The following is a 17,131-nucleotide window of genomic DNA, read 5'->3' on the forward strand; positions in this document are numbered from 1 at the left end:
TATAAATGAATCTAATCATATTCCGCCAAATTGGGAGTTTTAGCTGCCTGGCGAAAGATACTGTACATTGGATGTTGACTACAAAAATCGCTCTTGAAAACACACTTTGTTCTTGCCTTGTCTATTGGGACACACAGCCATTGTCAGAATTTCACATGAAACAGATGATCTACTCTATTCATGTTACTTCCATCTACCATTATCAGAGGTCCCACAAGCTAGTCTGAAACAAAAATATCCAAAATGTTTTCATTTATTTAACAAATATGATAAAAACCAGGGTACGTGAATGACTGATTAGGGATCCTTTCACGATGCCAAAGGTAAATGCTAGAGAAAAGTATGAGAAGTGCCATCAGTGAGTGGTTTCCCATTTAATATAGAGCATAATACTGAATACAAATGACAGGTTCTCCTTTTCAGTCAATGTTAAAGTGATATCTTCGAGGAGACAGAGGTTATAAAAAAGCCATAGAAAATGCTACAGACTGCAAAGACACACAAGGTCCTGAGATTTTTTACAAATATAATACATAATGCATGTGTTTCACTGTGTTGACTTCACTCGTTTGCCGAATATGCCCTTGTAGAAAACACAACACTTACATTCAATACAGGAGCATTTGAGTCCAGTCTATGCAGTGGTTTGGAATGCAGACAGGTAATTTAAAAGATACATGCGAGAAAGTATAGTTGGGGTCTTTCGAACCCTAGTTGCCCTTTAAAATGACATTGCAACAAAATGATACAAACAAGTGGCACTGACTACAATAATACAACTCTTCACATGAACATCCACAGCACCAAAATAAGACGTTTTTAAATAATAAGTACAGTACAAAAGCAGTAACACAAAAACATGTAAATGTCATAACCCACAGAGCCCAAAATAGACAACAATTAACTTGACAAGCTTTTAAAAAAAAAAAGAAGAAAAAAGACAAGTGATTCTGTTTCACTCGACAAATGAAAAGAAAATGCATGACTTTGGCTCCATCATCACACAACAGCAGCAGATGACCTCTCCTATTGCATTTTGTTTTATATGGTCTGGAGTGCATCGACAAGTCTGGAGTGGCATATCCTTATTCTTGGCTGCACAACACAGTGTACTCAGGTTGATGTGTTAGAGCAGTGGATTCCTCTTACCTGCAGGCTGATTGCTGGGTTCAACTACACTTAATCTACTCGATAGGCTCTTAGGGTATATACACATAGGATCTAGTCAATGGACCAAATCCCAAAAAAGAGTGACCTCATTAGCTTGCCTTTAGATTTATTTAGTAAATACATTGGAAATATGAATCAAATCAGCTGCTATCTAATGAACATCTTTATCACTATACTGGAGGTAGGCATAAGGTACAGTGGAAGGAAATACTACCCCCTATAGATTAATTACACATTCAACTGGACTATACATTAAAAGCTTCCTCTTTTTTGATGAAATAGGGAACAAAAGTGGGTCAGTGTGTACAGTCACTATGGTGTCTGTGTCTCACTTGAAAAAAACCTTGTGTGTGATTGGGTCAAGTATCTGTAGGTGTAGCCTATCAGCAGTCTCATCATCCCTCACCTCTACCCTCTCCCTCTTTTCTCTCCTTTAGGCACTCAGTGGGATGTCCTAGTGGGTGCCAGTGTGTCTTGCCTCCTGCCCACTCAGCCTGCCAGAGAAGAGTCCAGAATTGGCAAACAAAAGCCCCCTCAGATTGTCACCGGGACGTGAAGTGAATGGGCACTGATTATTAACCCTGACCTAGTCTCAAACCTGAGGGTGATAAAAAGGGAGTCACTAAAAGTCTAAGCCGTTGGGAAATTGTTTTATGATGGTCAAACCATGGATCATTTAGCTATATGATATTGCATTTTAGGACCTTTAGATATAAAAAATATATACTTTTTGGGGGGATAAAATATTGAATTTCGCCTTTACTACTATAGCCCATAGAAACGCATCGAATAACATTCATATATGGCAAAAAAGACAGTAAAAAAATAATATAATAAGGTTTTGAAGTGTCTGTCCTATATGTAGGAGATATATGACAACTCAGGAAATATTTGTTTTTTTGGACACATTTAACCCCTTATTTTTATTGCCACAAAACTACCTCCATACTTCCATTCATTTGTATGAGTTACCTTCAGATGAGTCCTGTGACACTTGTGGGGGTCGTAGAGTAAAACATATTAGTTTCTAGGCACTACAGACTTCTTCGTGAGAAGACCGATTTTCAGGATGTCTTATGGTCTGACAAACACCGCTGTAGTTCGGCCACCTTCCACTGCAGATGCAGAAGGCCAACATAGACAGATGCGGTGGATCGAGACGCAGCACATGCAAAAAAACATCTCTATGTTACTTAGATTGACGCTTTAAGGATTAATGGTCCACATTGGTTATTAGCTACCCACTTGACATTAGTGGAGTGAGTGAGACGCCTTGTACTATCTGTATTGCAAACCAGCCCAGCACGGGGCTGGAGTGGGAGCGGCGTTTACAGTAGCAGTGGCACATTACCAAAGTGGTTCTGGTTCCAAAACGTTTGTTGCCAAACTAAAGCCTTTTTGGAGTTTTGTTGTGACCCAGAAAGTTGTATAGCAAATATCTTATTTCTCTCCAGAACCAAGTCTTGAACCAAGACTTACAATGAGTTCACCACAACCCACCAGTTGGTCTAGGTCCACCATTTTGGAAAACACCTTAAGAGGTCCCAACTAAGTCATCGGGTATGGGCATATTACAGTTTCCATGGTAGATATACACCGGCCCGTCACAGTGGTAATAGAGCTGGAACACGCCCCCATATCCGTGCTCCCTCCACCAGGTGCACAGTTGGCGGTTCCAGCCACAAGCCAGTGAATGGAACAACCCTGGGTGTTCCATGCTGATCATGGTGAAAAAGTCCAGGTCGCCCAGGTGGCCCCTGAAGTGGTACTGGTCAGCCAGCAGGGACACGTTTCTGGGCTCCAGGAGCTAGTTGTAGAGGGCCGAGGTCCGCATGACCCCCAGGTCCAGCAGCATCACGCCACTGTTGAAGCCCGGCAAGCCGTCCGGAGGAAGCTCACCCACATGGGACTGAGGATTCTCTTTACGGTACTGCCAGAAGGTGTGTCTGAAGGGGACACAAAGGAAAGTTTAGAGAAATAACCAATGGTTGTTCAGTAAAGCAGGATGTTTAGAATAAGGTAGATAAAGCAATGTAGAGGTAGATCGAGAGGTAGTGTAGAGAATATGCATTTTCCTTGTGTGGGAGACCGAGAGATGGCACTGATGGCAAATTGGGAGCAAAAAGTTTGGTACAATTGCACCTGCACTTTAAGTCAATTAAAATATTAAAACGTATGGACCTCCGTCTCCACAAAGATATATGGTTTTGAGGGAGTAAAGTCTTGTTGACTGTTCCCCTTGTCCCCTGTGCCGGCTCTGGATTATTACCTCTGGAATCCATCTACTTTTGATTTACTTCGCTATTTGATTACCCTCACTAAATCTCCCTCTGCCCAATGAAAATCGATCCCACCTCCCCCTCCTTGTTCGCTGGCTAGCTATAACTACTAGGTCCTCTCCCCTCTCTCGGATGGGGCCCAGCCATCAATCTGTAAGTCTCCGCTCTCGCTTTGCTTTTGATCTGCTGGCAAGGACTTTGTTTAAGTTTTGTTCTGTGGGTTCCTGCCGGTGCTGGCTAGTCTCGAGTTGACAGGCTCTGGCTTGGTGCTTATGCCGACCGTGGTGGTTGGCTAGGGCCTAGGCTAGCTAGCGTGTTAAAAAAACAAATGTTAGCTGGCTGGATAGTTTGCCGGGTTAGGATAACTAGAGAACATTCTTTGATAACTGATTAGATGGCATTAAATAAAAGTTTAAATAAAATGATGTGCACTACATACACAACAATATGTGGACACCCCTTCAAATTAGTGGATTTGGCTATTTGAGCCAAACCCGTGGCTGACAGGTGAATAAAGTTGAGCACAAAGCCATGCAATCTCCATAAACAAACATTGGCAGTAGAATGGCCTTATTGAAGATCTCAGTGACTTTCATCAGATGCCACCTTTCCAACAAGTCAGTTTGTCAAATTTCTGCCCTGGTCAACTGTAAATTATGTTATTGTGAAGTGGAAAAATCTTAAGCACGTAGCGCGTAAAAATTGCATGTCCTCAGTTGCAAAAATCACTACCGAGTTCCAAACTTCCTCTGGAAGCAATGTCAGCACAATAACTGTTTGTCGAGAGCTTAAAGAAATGGGTTTCCATGGCCGAGCAGCCGCAAATTGGACTAAAATCACCATGCGCAACGCCTAACATTGGCTAGAGGGGTGTAAAGCTCGCCGCCATTGGACTCTGCAGACCTCATCCTCACATACAACACCCGTTCTGCCAGTCACATTCTGTTAAGGTCCCCAAAGCACACACATCCCTGTGTCGCTCGTCTTTTCAATTTGCTGTAACAAGCTGCAACAATCACTCAAACTGGACAGTTTTATCTCAATCTCTTCATTTAAAGACTCATTCATGGACACTCTTACTAACAGTTGTGGCTGCTTCGCATGATGTATTGTATCTACCTTCTTGCCCTTTGCGATGTGGTCTGTGCCCAATAATGTTTGGGCTATGTTTTGTGCCGCTACCATGCTGTGTTGTCATGTATTGCTGCCTTAGGTCACTCTTTATGTAGTGTTGTCTCTCTTGTCGTGAATTGTGTATGGTCCTATATTTTTTATTTTTAATCCCAGCCCCCGTCCCTGCAGGAGGCCTTTTGACCTTTGTGGTAGGCCGTCATTGTAAATAAGAATTTGTCCTTATTAACTGACTTGCCTAGTTAAATAAAGGTTAAATACAAATAAAATAAAAACGAGTTCTCTGGAGGGATGAATCATGCTTCACCATCTGACCATCCAATGGCCGAATCTGGGTTTGGCGGATACCAGGAGAACGCTACCTGCCCCAATGCTTAGTGCCAACTGTAGGTGGAGGACAAATAATGGTCTGGGGCTGTTTTTCATGGTTCAGGCTAGACCCCTTAGTTCCAGTGAAGGGAAATCTTAACGCTACAGCATACAATGACATTCTATACGATTCTGTGCTTCCAACTTTGTGGCAACAGTTTGGGGAAGGCCCTTTCCTGTTTCAGCATGGCAATGCCACCCAGCTGGACTCACCTGTTCCCGCTTTCTCCCATTGTGCTACTTACAAACAAAAACGTGACTGGCTCAGCTGTTCTGGGGAACTACGCTAAGCTTCAATATAAAATTTGACAAGTGAAATGAACGTGATCTGGTTTATATTATAACATATTGCACAAGATGACTGCAGGCATTTACTTAAAAAGTAGCTACAAATATAACAATTTATTAAAAAAAACGTATATTTCCAAATACCCGGTATACGGTATACCGGTCAAGCCTACTTTTGATGCGTATAATAATGCAAATCAATATGTTACAAATAGTTACATTTTCCCCCCCCCTTAAAAGCCCAGTGCAGTCAACATTCTATTGTTCCTGTGTTTCGGATCATATTGTACAACAGCTGATGAAACTAACACAGTAAAAGTAAAAAAAGTGTTTTTTCAAGATAATTGCTTGGTGAAAATACAATCTACACAGGACCTTCTACTGATGGCACCATACTGTATGGCTGCCGTCTTGTGAGCTTTGCCATTTTGTGATTCTTTTGGTGTTTATCTTTAGTTTTTTGGCAGTAAAATGTATCCGCTATAATTTCTTATGATCAACAATAATTTTCACCCACGACTGTGTGGCCATGCATGACTCCAACACCAGCATCAAGTTTGCTGATGACACAACGGGGGAAGGCCTGATCACCGGCGAAGATGAGACAGCCAACAAGAAGGTGGTCAGTGACCTGGCAGTGTGGTGCCAGGACACAAACCTCTCCCTCAACATCAGTAAAACAAGCGAGCTGATCGTGGACTACAGGAAACGGAGGGGGCGAGCACACCCCCATCCACATCACACCGCTATAGAGGGTGGTGTGGACAGCACAGCACAGCACATCACTGGGGCCAAACTCCCTGCCATCCAGGACCTCTACACAGGCGGTGTGAAAGGATGTCCGGAAAATTGTTAAAGAATCCAGCCACCCAAGACAGACAGTTCTCTCTGCTTCCTCACGGCAAGCTATACTGGCGCAACAAGTCTGACACCAACAGGCTCCTCAACAGCTTCTACCCCCAAGCCATAAGACTGCTAAATAGCTAACGAATTGGCTACACAGACTATCTGCATTGACCCTTCCATTTTATTTATATTTTTGCACTGACTACAGATCTGGGTTTGAGCGGTGCACAATTGGCCCAGCGTCGTCCGAGTTAGGGGAGGGTTTGGCCGGCCGGGATGTCCTTGTTTCATCACGCTCTAGCGACTCCTGTGGTGGGCCGGGAGCATGCACGCTGACATGGTCGCCAGTTGGACGGTGTTTCCTCCGACACATTGGTGCGGCTGGCTTCCGGGTTAAGCGAGCAGCGTGTCAAGAAGCAGTGCGGCTTGGCAGGGTCGTGTTTCGGAGGACGCATGGCTCTCGACCTTCGCCTCTCCCGAGTCTGTACGGGAGTTGCAGCCAGGGGACAAGACTAACTATCAATTGGATATCATGAAATTGGGGATAAAAACAACTAGTTTTAAGTGTTACCCTCACTACCCAGACAGTCCTATAAAAATTCTTGCTTGAGAAATAGTTTTTTGCTAAAAAGCCAAATTTGGTCAATTTTAATTGAAAACTATTACAGTAAGTTAGTTCAATTTTAACCCAGACATGATTTAATATTGAGACACAAAAATGGCTGCATTGGGACATTAAGGACATTTTGACTAAATAAATACTTTGTCATGACGATATGTTCCAGATAGGTATACCATCTACTGGCTGATTTTGCGATCTGGAGTGCAGGTAATTGTTTTAAAAGCATTAAGAAACGTGATAGTTCGTTATTCCACATCTCCACATCTCCAGAACCTTGACGCAGCACAACAGGATCTCCTGATTTCACAGACAGACCACTTCTAAGTTAAATCATTATTTTACCCACTCATTGAATTTAGGCTATGACCGAATTGACAGGAGTTTCATGAGTTTCCTTTCTGGAGTGGATTATCCCTTTAACAGCCAGGCAAGGTGCCTAGTCCTGGCCTAGTTCAGGAGCTCTTTGATTTGAGCCTAGCCTTCTGGCTAACCCCAGGGAGCTCTGATCTGAAGGGTATTTTCTAGGAAAGGAGTAGCCTGCTTCCAACATGCGGTGCTCTGCTCTCCAAATCAAACAGAGGAATGTGAGGCCAGAAGCCTAGTAGTCTAACAGTTTGTTTGCTCAGCTGTGGTTACCCTCAGGGCCAGACTCTGACTCTCCACCATGTCGACACCACAGCACTCCCTAATGGTGACCGAGGGGCAGATGCAGTATGGATCGATTTAAGGGAGCTCAGGGTGGACTCAGGACTGAGAGTCATTTAGCCCTCCACCCACTGCAGGCTTAGCCCTTTGCAGCGTGCGAGAGTGAATAACACATACCTGCCGAGGAGGCCCATCTCTCACAAGCAGCAGCTCATGCAGGAAATCCACAGAATGCTCTACAACCATTCAGAAGATGGTTTGCACAAAAGCCCTGTCAAAACACAGGCAAGGTGAAAAACTCATCCTTCCCTCTCTATCTCAAAGAAGACTTTGTGGACTGAAGTTCATTGCAGCCTATTCTCAAGGATTGTGCAGTTAACTCAGTGTCTACAGTCAGAAAACAATGGCCTCCCAGTAGAGAAGCTCTGCCCAACTCTCCTTGACTGCTGTGGAGAGGCTCAGGCAGTGTCAAGGAAGACTTATCCACATGCCTCCAATTCAGAGAAACTCCCTCCTCTACTTTGGAGCTGAAAGCTGTCCAGGTAAACAACCAGGAGATCACAACCACATCTCAAAGTCCTCCTGGAATTAACTCCTGCTCTTTGAAGCCCCGGGAGGCACCTGCAATGTTACGCCTCCTGCTTTTTATCTGTGTAACCTCCACTCAGGACTTTAGCTTGAAAAGCCACAAGAACAAGAAAACTTATAAGAAACAGGGAGATCTGAAAGTCTAACCAATTGTTTTGTCTCCACTACCTGATTTGGTGAACTGAGAGTTTCTGAGTTACAGTACTGCATCTCCATTCCATGGGTTGTCTTTAAAGTGCATCAGGTTAACTTGTGAGCTCTACCATGAAATAGTAATCCCAGTAATACAATGACTGAAACCTTTTAAATCAAAGGATCAAAGTTTTGATGCTTGAGAGGAAGAGGACGATGAATTTGCAGGGCCACCACCTTTGCCTGGCGAAAGTTAAAATGTATAATGACCTTGTCAACAATCTTTGCCGCACAAAGCGGCCTTCACTATGAGATGAGGATCTAAAAGCGGAATACGAAAGGTGAACCATCACAATTACCAGCCAAATCACATGAACTAAATCTTTCAGCTCAGAGTTTTCTACTGGCGTCAAATGTCAACCTCCCAATGCAGTGTTTGTCCCTTTTTAAAATGCTTCTTGGAATCATTTATCTTATTGACATCATGTGTCAACTAAACAAGGGAAAGCATAGGTGTTTTGGTGAAAATGTTCTGGCCTGGTGGTTTTCACGTCTTATTTATGAGAAGGCACTTGTTGTGCCTCAATCCAGATCTTGGAAACCATCCTTCTTTCCTAAGTCTAGTTAGGCAGAGTGCTATGTGCACTCAGCCACATATTTGGGACCTCTGCAATCGACTAGGGCAACATTGACACAGCCTTTCACATGGCTGTTTTGAGACCAGGCTTTACGTTGAATAGGAAGCCATCTTACAGACGGAGGATAAACGGCACTAAGACTGCAGTGGAGGAAAACCCTGGCCTATACCAACTGCTGAGCTAGGGTCAAGGTGAGGAGCGAGCTACGATGGGGGAAGGATAGGATAAAGTAATCCTTCTAACCCCCCCCCCCCCTTTAAAAGATTTAGATGCACTATTGTAAAGTGGTTGTTCCACTGGATATCATAAGGTGAATGCACCAATTTGTAAGTCGCTCTGGATAAGAGTGTCTGCTAAATGACTTAAATGTAAATGGAAGTACACTCCCCTACAAATGTATTCGGACAGTGATGCTAACATTTTACATTTTTGATCTCTACTCCAGCAATTTGGATTTGAGATCAAATGTTTTATGAGGCGACAGTAAAGAATGTAAACTTTTAATTTTAGGATATTTTCATACACCTGTTTGACCGTTTAGAAATGAAAGCAATTTATATGTCTAGTCCCCCCCATTTGAAGACGTTATAAGTATTTGGACAAATTTCACTCAGTGTATTAAAGTAGTCCAAAATGCTGTATTTGGTCTCATTCCTTGCACACAATGACTACATCAAGCTTGTGACTCCACAAACTTGTTGGATGCATTTACAGCTTGTTTTGGTTGTGTTTTGGATAATGTTTTGTCCAATAGGAAATGAATGGTGAATAATGCATTGTGTCATTTTGGAGTCACTTTTATTGAAAGTAAGAATCATGTTTGAACACTTTGACAAGAATGTGGACACTACCATGATTATGGATAATAATAAATTAATCGTGAATGATGATGAGCGAGGAAGTTTGAGGGACAAAGATCACACCCCCCAAAAATGCTAATCTCCTCCACTCTTTGTAATGTTGAGAGGTAGCATGCGTTGTTGAAGCCTCACTCATCATTATTCATGAGTTTGCTTAATCATGGAATTATCAGGGTTGACTTTAAGTGTTCAAAAACATCTTATCTACTCAGAAAGAAAATTACTCCAGTCATCATTAGTCATTGCGTGCTAGGAATGTGGGACCAAATACTAAACTTGACTACTTTTGTACACTATAAGTGGTATTTGTCCAAATACTTGACATCTTCAAAAATGGGGGGACTAGATCTATATTTCTAAACGGTAAATCAGGTATGTATACAACATCTAACAAAAGGTGACAAAAAATGGAGACATTTGATCTCAAATCCAAAATGCTGGAGTATAGAGCCAAATAAAAAATGTTTTGCGTCAGTGTCCAAATACATATGTAGGGGAGAGTACAGCGTGGGGTTAGGGTTGGATAAAATTCTCTTGGTGGCTGACTGAAAATGTCCACAAGGTAACATGCATAAACACACACCCACAAGTATGCAGTACACGAACTTCTGTCCACTTAAGTAATTCCAATCCTCTGATGAGGGAAATTGCAATGTGAAAATGACTCATTTTAAAGTCCTCATGTCCAAGGACGTTAACATCACAGTGACATACAGTACCAGTCAAAAGTTTGCACACACCTACTCAAAAGGTTTTTCTTTATTTTTACTATTTTCTACATTGTAGAATACATATGGAATCATGTAGTAAACAAATCAAAATATGCTTTATATTTGATATTCTTCAAAGTAGCCACCCTTGCCGTGAAAGCTTTACACACTCTTGGCATTCTCCCATCCAGCTTCATTAGGTAGTCACCTGGAATGCATTTCAATTAACAGGTGTGCCTTGTTAAAAGTTAATTTGTGGAATTTCTTTCCTTTTTAATGCGTTTGAGCCAATCAGTTGTGTTGTGACAAGGTAGGGGAGGTATACAGAAGATAGCCCTATTTGGTAGAAGAACAAGTCCATATCATAGCAAGAACAGCTCAAATAAGCAAAGAGAAACAGTCCATCCATCATTCATTTCTTAAAGTAAGTTCAGTCAATCCGGAAAATGTTAAGAACTGAAAGTCACAAAAATCATCAAGCGCTATGATGAAACTGGTTTTCATGAGGACCGCCACAGGAAAGAAAGACCCAGAGTCACCTCTGCTGCAGAGGATAAGTTCATTAGAGTTACCAGCCCAAATAAATGCTTCACAGAGTTCAAGTACCAGACACATCAACAGTTCAGAGGACACTGCATGAAATCAGGCCTTCATGGTCAAATTGCTGCAACGAAACCACTAAAGGACACCAATAATAAGAAAAGACTTGCTTGGGCCAAGAAACACAAGCAATTAGAATTCAAGGCCCACAACCAGCATGGCTACGACAGCATTCTGCAGCGATACACCATCCCATCTGGTTTGCACTTAGTGGGACAATCATTTGTTTTTCAACAGGACAATGACCCAACACACCTCCAGGCTGTGTAAGGGCTATTTGCGCAAGAAGGAGAGTGATGGAGTGCTGCATCAGATGACCTGGCCCCCACAATCACCTGACCTCAACCCAATTGAGATGGTTTGGGATGAGATGGATTGCAGAGTGTAGGAAAAGCAGCCAACAAATGCTCAGCATGTGGGAACTCCTTCAAGACTGTTGGAAAAGCATTCCAGGTGAAGCTAGTTGAGAAAATGCCAAGAATGTACAACACTGTCTTGAAGGCAAAGGGTGGCTACTTTGAAGAATCTCAAATAGAAAATATATTATGATTTGTTTAACACTTTCTTGGTTCCATTTGTGTTATTTCCTAGTTGTGATGTCCTCACTATTATTCTACAATGTAGAAAATCGTCAAAATAAAGAAAAACCCTTGAATGAATAGGTGTGTCCAACCTTTTGATTGGTACTGTAGACAAAAGGTCGAGTTAACATGTTCCCTTATAGGAATGGAACACACGCACACACAAAAAAAATAAAAAAATACTAAAACAAAACAAAAAATAAACTCTGTTCAGGCCCATCCATCTACATCAATTGAGCGAAATGTGCATGAAACTATTTCCAATAAAAGCTTTACAGAAGAGCCCAGAAGGAACTGTTCAAAAGGGGACAGCATGGTTAATGTGCCAAGACACGCGTTTACAATTACAAGTGTACCAGAACATTTCACCACTCACTTCTCCATGTCAAATAGTTCTCTGCTGTTTTTCAGCCCAAACTCTAAAAGCAACAGATAAACCAGGATTCAACATTTGATTAAAATGAACTCGATGCATGTAGATGAGGGGGTACAGGCAACGAATATGTAACCAATTCGCATGAGGCCAAAAGGGCCTGGGTGTTGGACTTAATGGCTGAATTGTCATTCTTTGCCTTTGAGACCATAGTACTCTACTTGGTACATGAAGTAGGTCAAGATTCAGAACAGTCCACTGTCGGCGCTCTCATCTGCTGTTTCTTTGTGAGTTCATAGGAAGACACCAGGCTGTGGCGTGAAGCTTCTCAAAAACAGTAGCATGACAGAACGTCAGGGATGATCTGTAACGCTCCTCATTCAAATCTTGCCTCCACATTTTTCAGAGCATGGAACAACCAGATCTCACAGAGCAGATTAAATGAGTCGGAGATGGGGAATACTATTTTTACAGAGATAAAAAAACAAAACGCTTGTTCTCTGCATTGCATTGCTGTTCGGCAGATTTTGCTATACCTGCAAAGAGTGTTTCAATAAGGAGAAAGAAATGGGGTTATAACAAGAATATAAAAAGAGTTGGAAATTGGCAGGTGAAAACATCCACACCTTTAATAAAACATTCACGCTATATTCCCGACCAATTATCCTTTGACAACGTGAAGCACGAAAACAGAACCCCCTCTAAAAAAAAAAAAAAAAGAAGTCATATTTTGATTCATCCAGAAAAAGGCCAAAGGGGTATGTAATAAGAAACTACTTGGCCGGTGGAAACATCAGCCTACACTTCATACGCATTCACATTAAATTATGTACCAACCCCCTCAGAAGGAAATTACACCTTGGTACAAAAATAACCCCTCGACCACAAACACAGCATGAGTCTGTCATCAAATCACATAGGCCTACAGTATGTGTATTCTCTGAAACAACTAGAATTACAGGTAGGTAGGTCTTATTTCTCTGAGAGATGGCTCTTTGACAGTGCAGTGAGGAAAACAGTATTAAGACCAATCAGAAGCTAATGATTATAGCACTCACGATGACCTTGGTAGTTAAGTGGATGCTGCGTAGTCATTCTGTGTGTCAAGAACATTTTCAGGAAATGACGAGATAAGAATGCTGTTCATTGACTACAGCTCAGCATTCAACACCACAGTACCCTCCAAGCTCATCATTAAGCTTGAGGCCCTGGGTCTCGACCTCGCCCTGTGCAATTGGGTCCTGGACATTGACGGAACGCTCCCTGGTAGTGAAGGTAGGAAACAACACCTCCACTTCACTGATCCTCAACACTGGTGCCCCACAAGGGTGCATGCTCAGCCCCCTCCTGTACTCCCTGTTCACCCATGACTGCGTGGCCATGTACGCCTCCAACTCAATCATCAAGTTTGCAGACGACACAACAGTAGTGGGCTTGATTACTAACAACAAGACAGCCTACAGGGAGGAAGTGAGGGCACTCGGAGTGTGGTGTCAGGAAAACAACCTCTCACTCAATGTCAACAAGACAAAAGAGATGATTGTGGACTTCAGGAAACAGCAGAGGGAGCACCCCCCCATCCACATCGACGGGGCAGTAGTGGAGAAGGTGGAAAGTTAAGTTCCTCGGCATACACATCACAGACAAACTGAAATGGTCCACCCACACAGACAGTGTGGTGAAGAAGGCACAACAGTGCCTCTTTAACATCAGGAGGCTGAAGAAATTTAGCTTGTCACCTAAAACCCTGACAAACTTTTACAGATGCACAATTGAGAGCATCCTGTCAGCTGTATCACCACCTGGTACAGCAACAGCACAGCCCTCAAAAGCAAGGCTCTCCAGAAGGTGGTGTGGTCTGCACAACGCATCACCGGGGGCAAACTACCTGCCCACCAGGACACCTACAGCACCCAATGTCACAGGAAGGCCAAAAAGATCCTCAAGAACAACAACCACCCAAGCCACTGCCTGTTCATCCCACTACCATCCAGAAGGCGAGGTCAGTACAGGTGCATCAAAGCTGGGACCAAGAGATAGAAGCTGTTTTTCAATCTCAAGGCCATCAGACTGTTAAACAGCAATCACTAACTCAGAGAAGCTGCTGCCTACATAGACTTGAAATCATTGTCCACTTTAATAAATGGATCACTAGTCACTTTAAATAATGCCACTTTAATAATGTTTACATATCTTACAGTATATACATATGATATACATATGAGATGAGTAATGTATTTTATACCATCTATTGCACCTTGCCTATGCCGCTCAGCCATCGCTCATCCATATATTTATATGCACATATTCTTATTCCATCCCTTTACATTGGTGTGTATTAGGTAGTTGTTGTGGAGGAATTGTTAGATTACTCATTAGATATTACTGCACTGTCAGAACTGAAAGCACAAGCATTTCGCTACACTCGCATTAACATCTGCTAACCATGTGTATGTGACCAATAACATTTTATTTGATAAATGGTCCATAATTGAGCTCAATCAGTATTACTTTCTAATAGGCTTTTACAAGGATGTCTTCTTACTCCAGATCTCCCCTGTCAAACCAAGGTTGTTTTTACAAAGCAGCCCAATTCTGATCTTTTTTTTCACGAATTGGTCTTTTGACCTATCAGATCAGCTCTGAAAAAATCTGATGTGAAGAGATCCGATGTGATTGGTCAAAAGACCAATTCGTGGAACAAATATCAGAATTGGGCTGTCTGTGTAAACACAGCTTAAGTTGACTATGGAGGTGTTGAAGTAAACCAGGTCTTATAGTTTATGGCTTATAGTTATTGTCTCTGGTACACAATGGTCTGGCTGTACATCCAGGTGTTACGTAAGCGGGGCTACTGGGCTTTAAAACATTAAGGATGAGACAGGAAGAACATGTTTTCCAGTAATTAACTTTTCATTGGAGGGACGTGTTGTGAATGAGGACGAGGAGGGCTGTGCACTCCTGCATAACGCGTTTTCTGTTAGCAACTAACAAGATGAGGAGCAAAGAGCCTTCTCAGCCCTCTCACTCATTCGGAGATCACCCGAGGTGGTTACACAAACAAAACAGTATTCATTCACAAACCCCTTTGCATGCATGCACGCACACAAACATTTATATTTTTGCATGAACATACAAGGTGTATAACAGCAGAAAACGAACTGTATGAGTATGATGCTAATATTCCTAGTGTATCTGTAATACTGGAAAACATCCCACAATTACATCATTAACATTTGCTGCCTACTGTCGTTACTAAGCATTTAAGGGCTGGCGGCAGTTTAATCCTACAAAATAGTTGATATTCAACAAGACAAATTGCTTTTGGGATTAAGCAGATTTATTACAATTAAATTCAAGAGTTTTTTTTGCCAAAAAACCTTGGGCCTTTGTCTGACAAACTAAATACACTGCTGTAAAAACATTTGATCCCCCCCCCAAAAAAAGCTGTCACCCATTTTCTTGTCCCCTTTTCTTCCCACAACTTTAGCTGACTTGTTTTACTGATTCTACTTCAGCCTGTTGAGTTATGCTGCCACCACGACTTGGACAAACACATCATCACTGCCTGGGAACACACACAAATTGGAAAAATACTGGGTCTTGACGTAGGTCCTCGTGGGATACGGTAAACCCTAGAGGCCAGTACAACTGTGTGCAGTAAGTTATGTGGACACTTGTCTGTTTGTGTACATCCAGGAACAGAGAACATTAAGGGGGGGGGTTCCCCCAATGAGTGGCAACAGTGGCAGGTCTACGGTGGGAGCAGAGACAGGGATCTGTTTGGAGAAACTGGAGCCCTCTGCGACCTGCCAAGAATGCTGGGGTTCCCCTGAAATATAAACCCTCCCTCTGCTCTGGCAGACAGCATCTCTACTGGAAAAACTGCATAGAGACACAGCGTTAGGACGATAACCTCTCTATGTGAACACTAGTGTAACCCAAAAAGAGGACCAGAAAGGCGAGCACAGGATAGACAGGGCTGGAGTCTTCACTTCCATGGGGGACAGACAACGGGAGATATACATGTGAGACAAGGGGACATGAGTGACACAAGAAAAACACTTTATACACTATATACAAAAAATCCACCAGAACCGATGTCTTCAACAACAGAGTGCTTGAGTACACAGAGTGACCAGATACAGTTTGGCATGAACTGCCATACAAAGCCTATACAAGTTGTGTTTATTTCACTGGAGACTTGCAGAATCTATGTTTTTTGTTTGCTGAGGATTGCGGTTTAGTGACTCAGGAGTGAAAAGTGCTCTGTAGTATAAAATGGTAATTAAACCAGCCAATTTACATTCATGCAAATGTATGGGTAATGGATTTCTGCTAAGAGTAAAATAATGAGCAGTAAACAAAAAACATTAAATCTAGTCTACACAACCTTCTGGAGAGTGAATATTGAGGAAAAAAGCTTTCCATTAAAGTGTGTGCAAGATTGATGATATGCAAGTCCAGTTAAATTGGATCCTTTCTCAGTCTTCCTCCTTTCAAAGTCTTGCTGAGATGAATTTGCTCCGGATGTGGTGAAAAGTAGCAACATTTCCTGCTCTAGACAGACTCCCCTCTGACACTTGGGTGAATATGAGCAGAGAGATCCTGTGCACTTCAACTACTCATAAATTGCATAGAATGTTCTATGAAAAGTGATGTATGTAATAGGTACAGCACACACTGCCCCATCCATCTCCATAGCATTTGTACTCAAAAAAAGGTGGGACCTCTACTCAAAAGTGAGAGAGGGGTTAAACAGCAACAGGCCTAAGTCTAAAATGCTAGAGATGCAAACACTTACTCACTCACTCCATCTTCATTTCATATACACTTGCAGACACACAGACTCACTCACACACACACACATTCACACTCCCTCTAAAATCCTAGACTTTTTTGTTTACAGCAGTAAGCAGCTGCTCCACAACCCCTTCCTGTGAGCACGGCCCACACACACACACACACACACACACACACACCTCCCTCCGGCCGTGACGTCCTGTTTTGATGCAGGACCCGGGTGGAAAACAGCGCTGCAGTTTAAACGGACCAGTGGCGTTTCTGTTAGTGGCTGTTAATGGGATGTCACAATCAGGCCCAGAACAAAGGCTGGGGATGACTGAGCCCGGAGCCCAGGCTCCCTCCCACACAACTCTGGAACAGGTCCAATACCATGCTGCCTTATCTTACACCCTTTACCTATCTGACCACTGATCAGCTTGGCAGTAAAGTAGAACAAATATTTTTCTGAAAATAGCATGAACATCTATGATAAGTCTCTTGATACAACAATATT

The 17,131-nt window shown here is 42.5% G+C and overlaps 1 pseudogene; it reads right to left on the bottom strand.

Moving 5' to 3' along the window:
• Positions 1–2,690: 2,690 nt before the first annotated feature.
• LOC115158952 (xyloside xylosyltransferase 1-like) overlaps positions 2,691–17,131 on the bottom strand; it is a 55,158-nt pseudogene continuing 40,717 nt past the window's right edge.

The sequence above is a fragment of the Salmo trutta genome, chromosome 22, assembly GCF_901001165.1.
Source record: "Salmo trutta chromosome 22, fSalTru1.1, whole genome shotgun sequence".
Taxonomy (NCBI): domain Eukaryota; kingdom Metazoa; phylum Chordata; class Actinopteri; order Salmoniformes; family Salmonidae; genus Salmo; species Salmo trutta.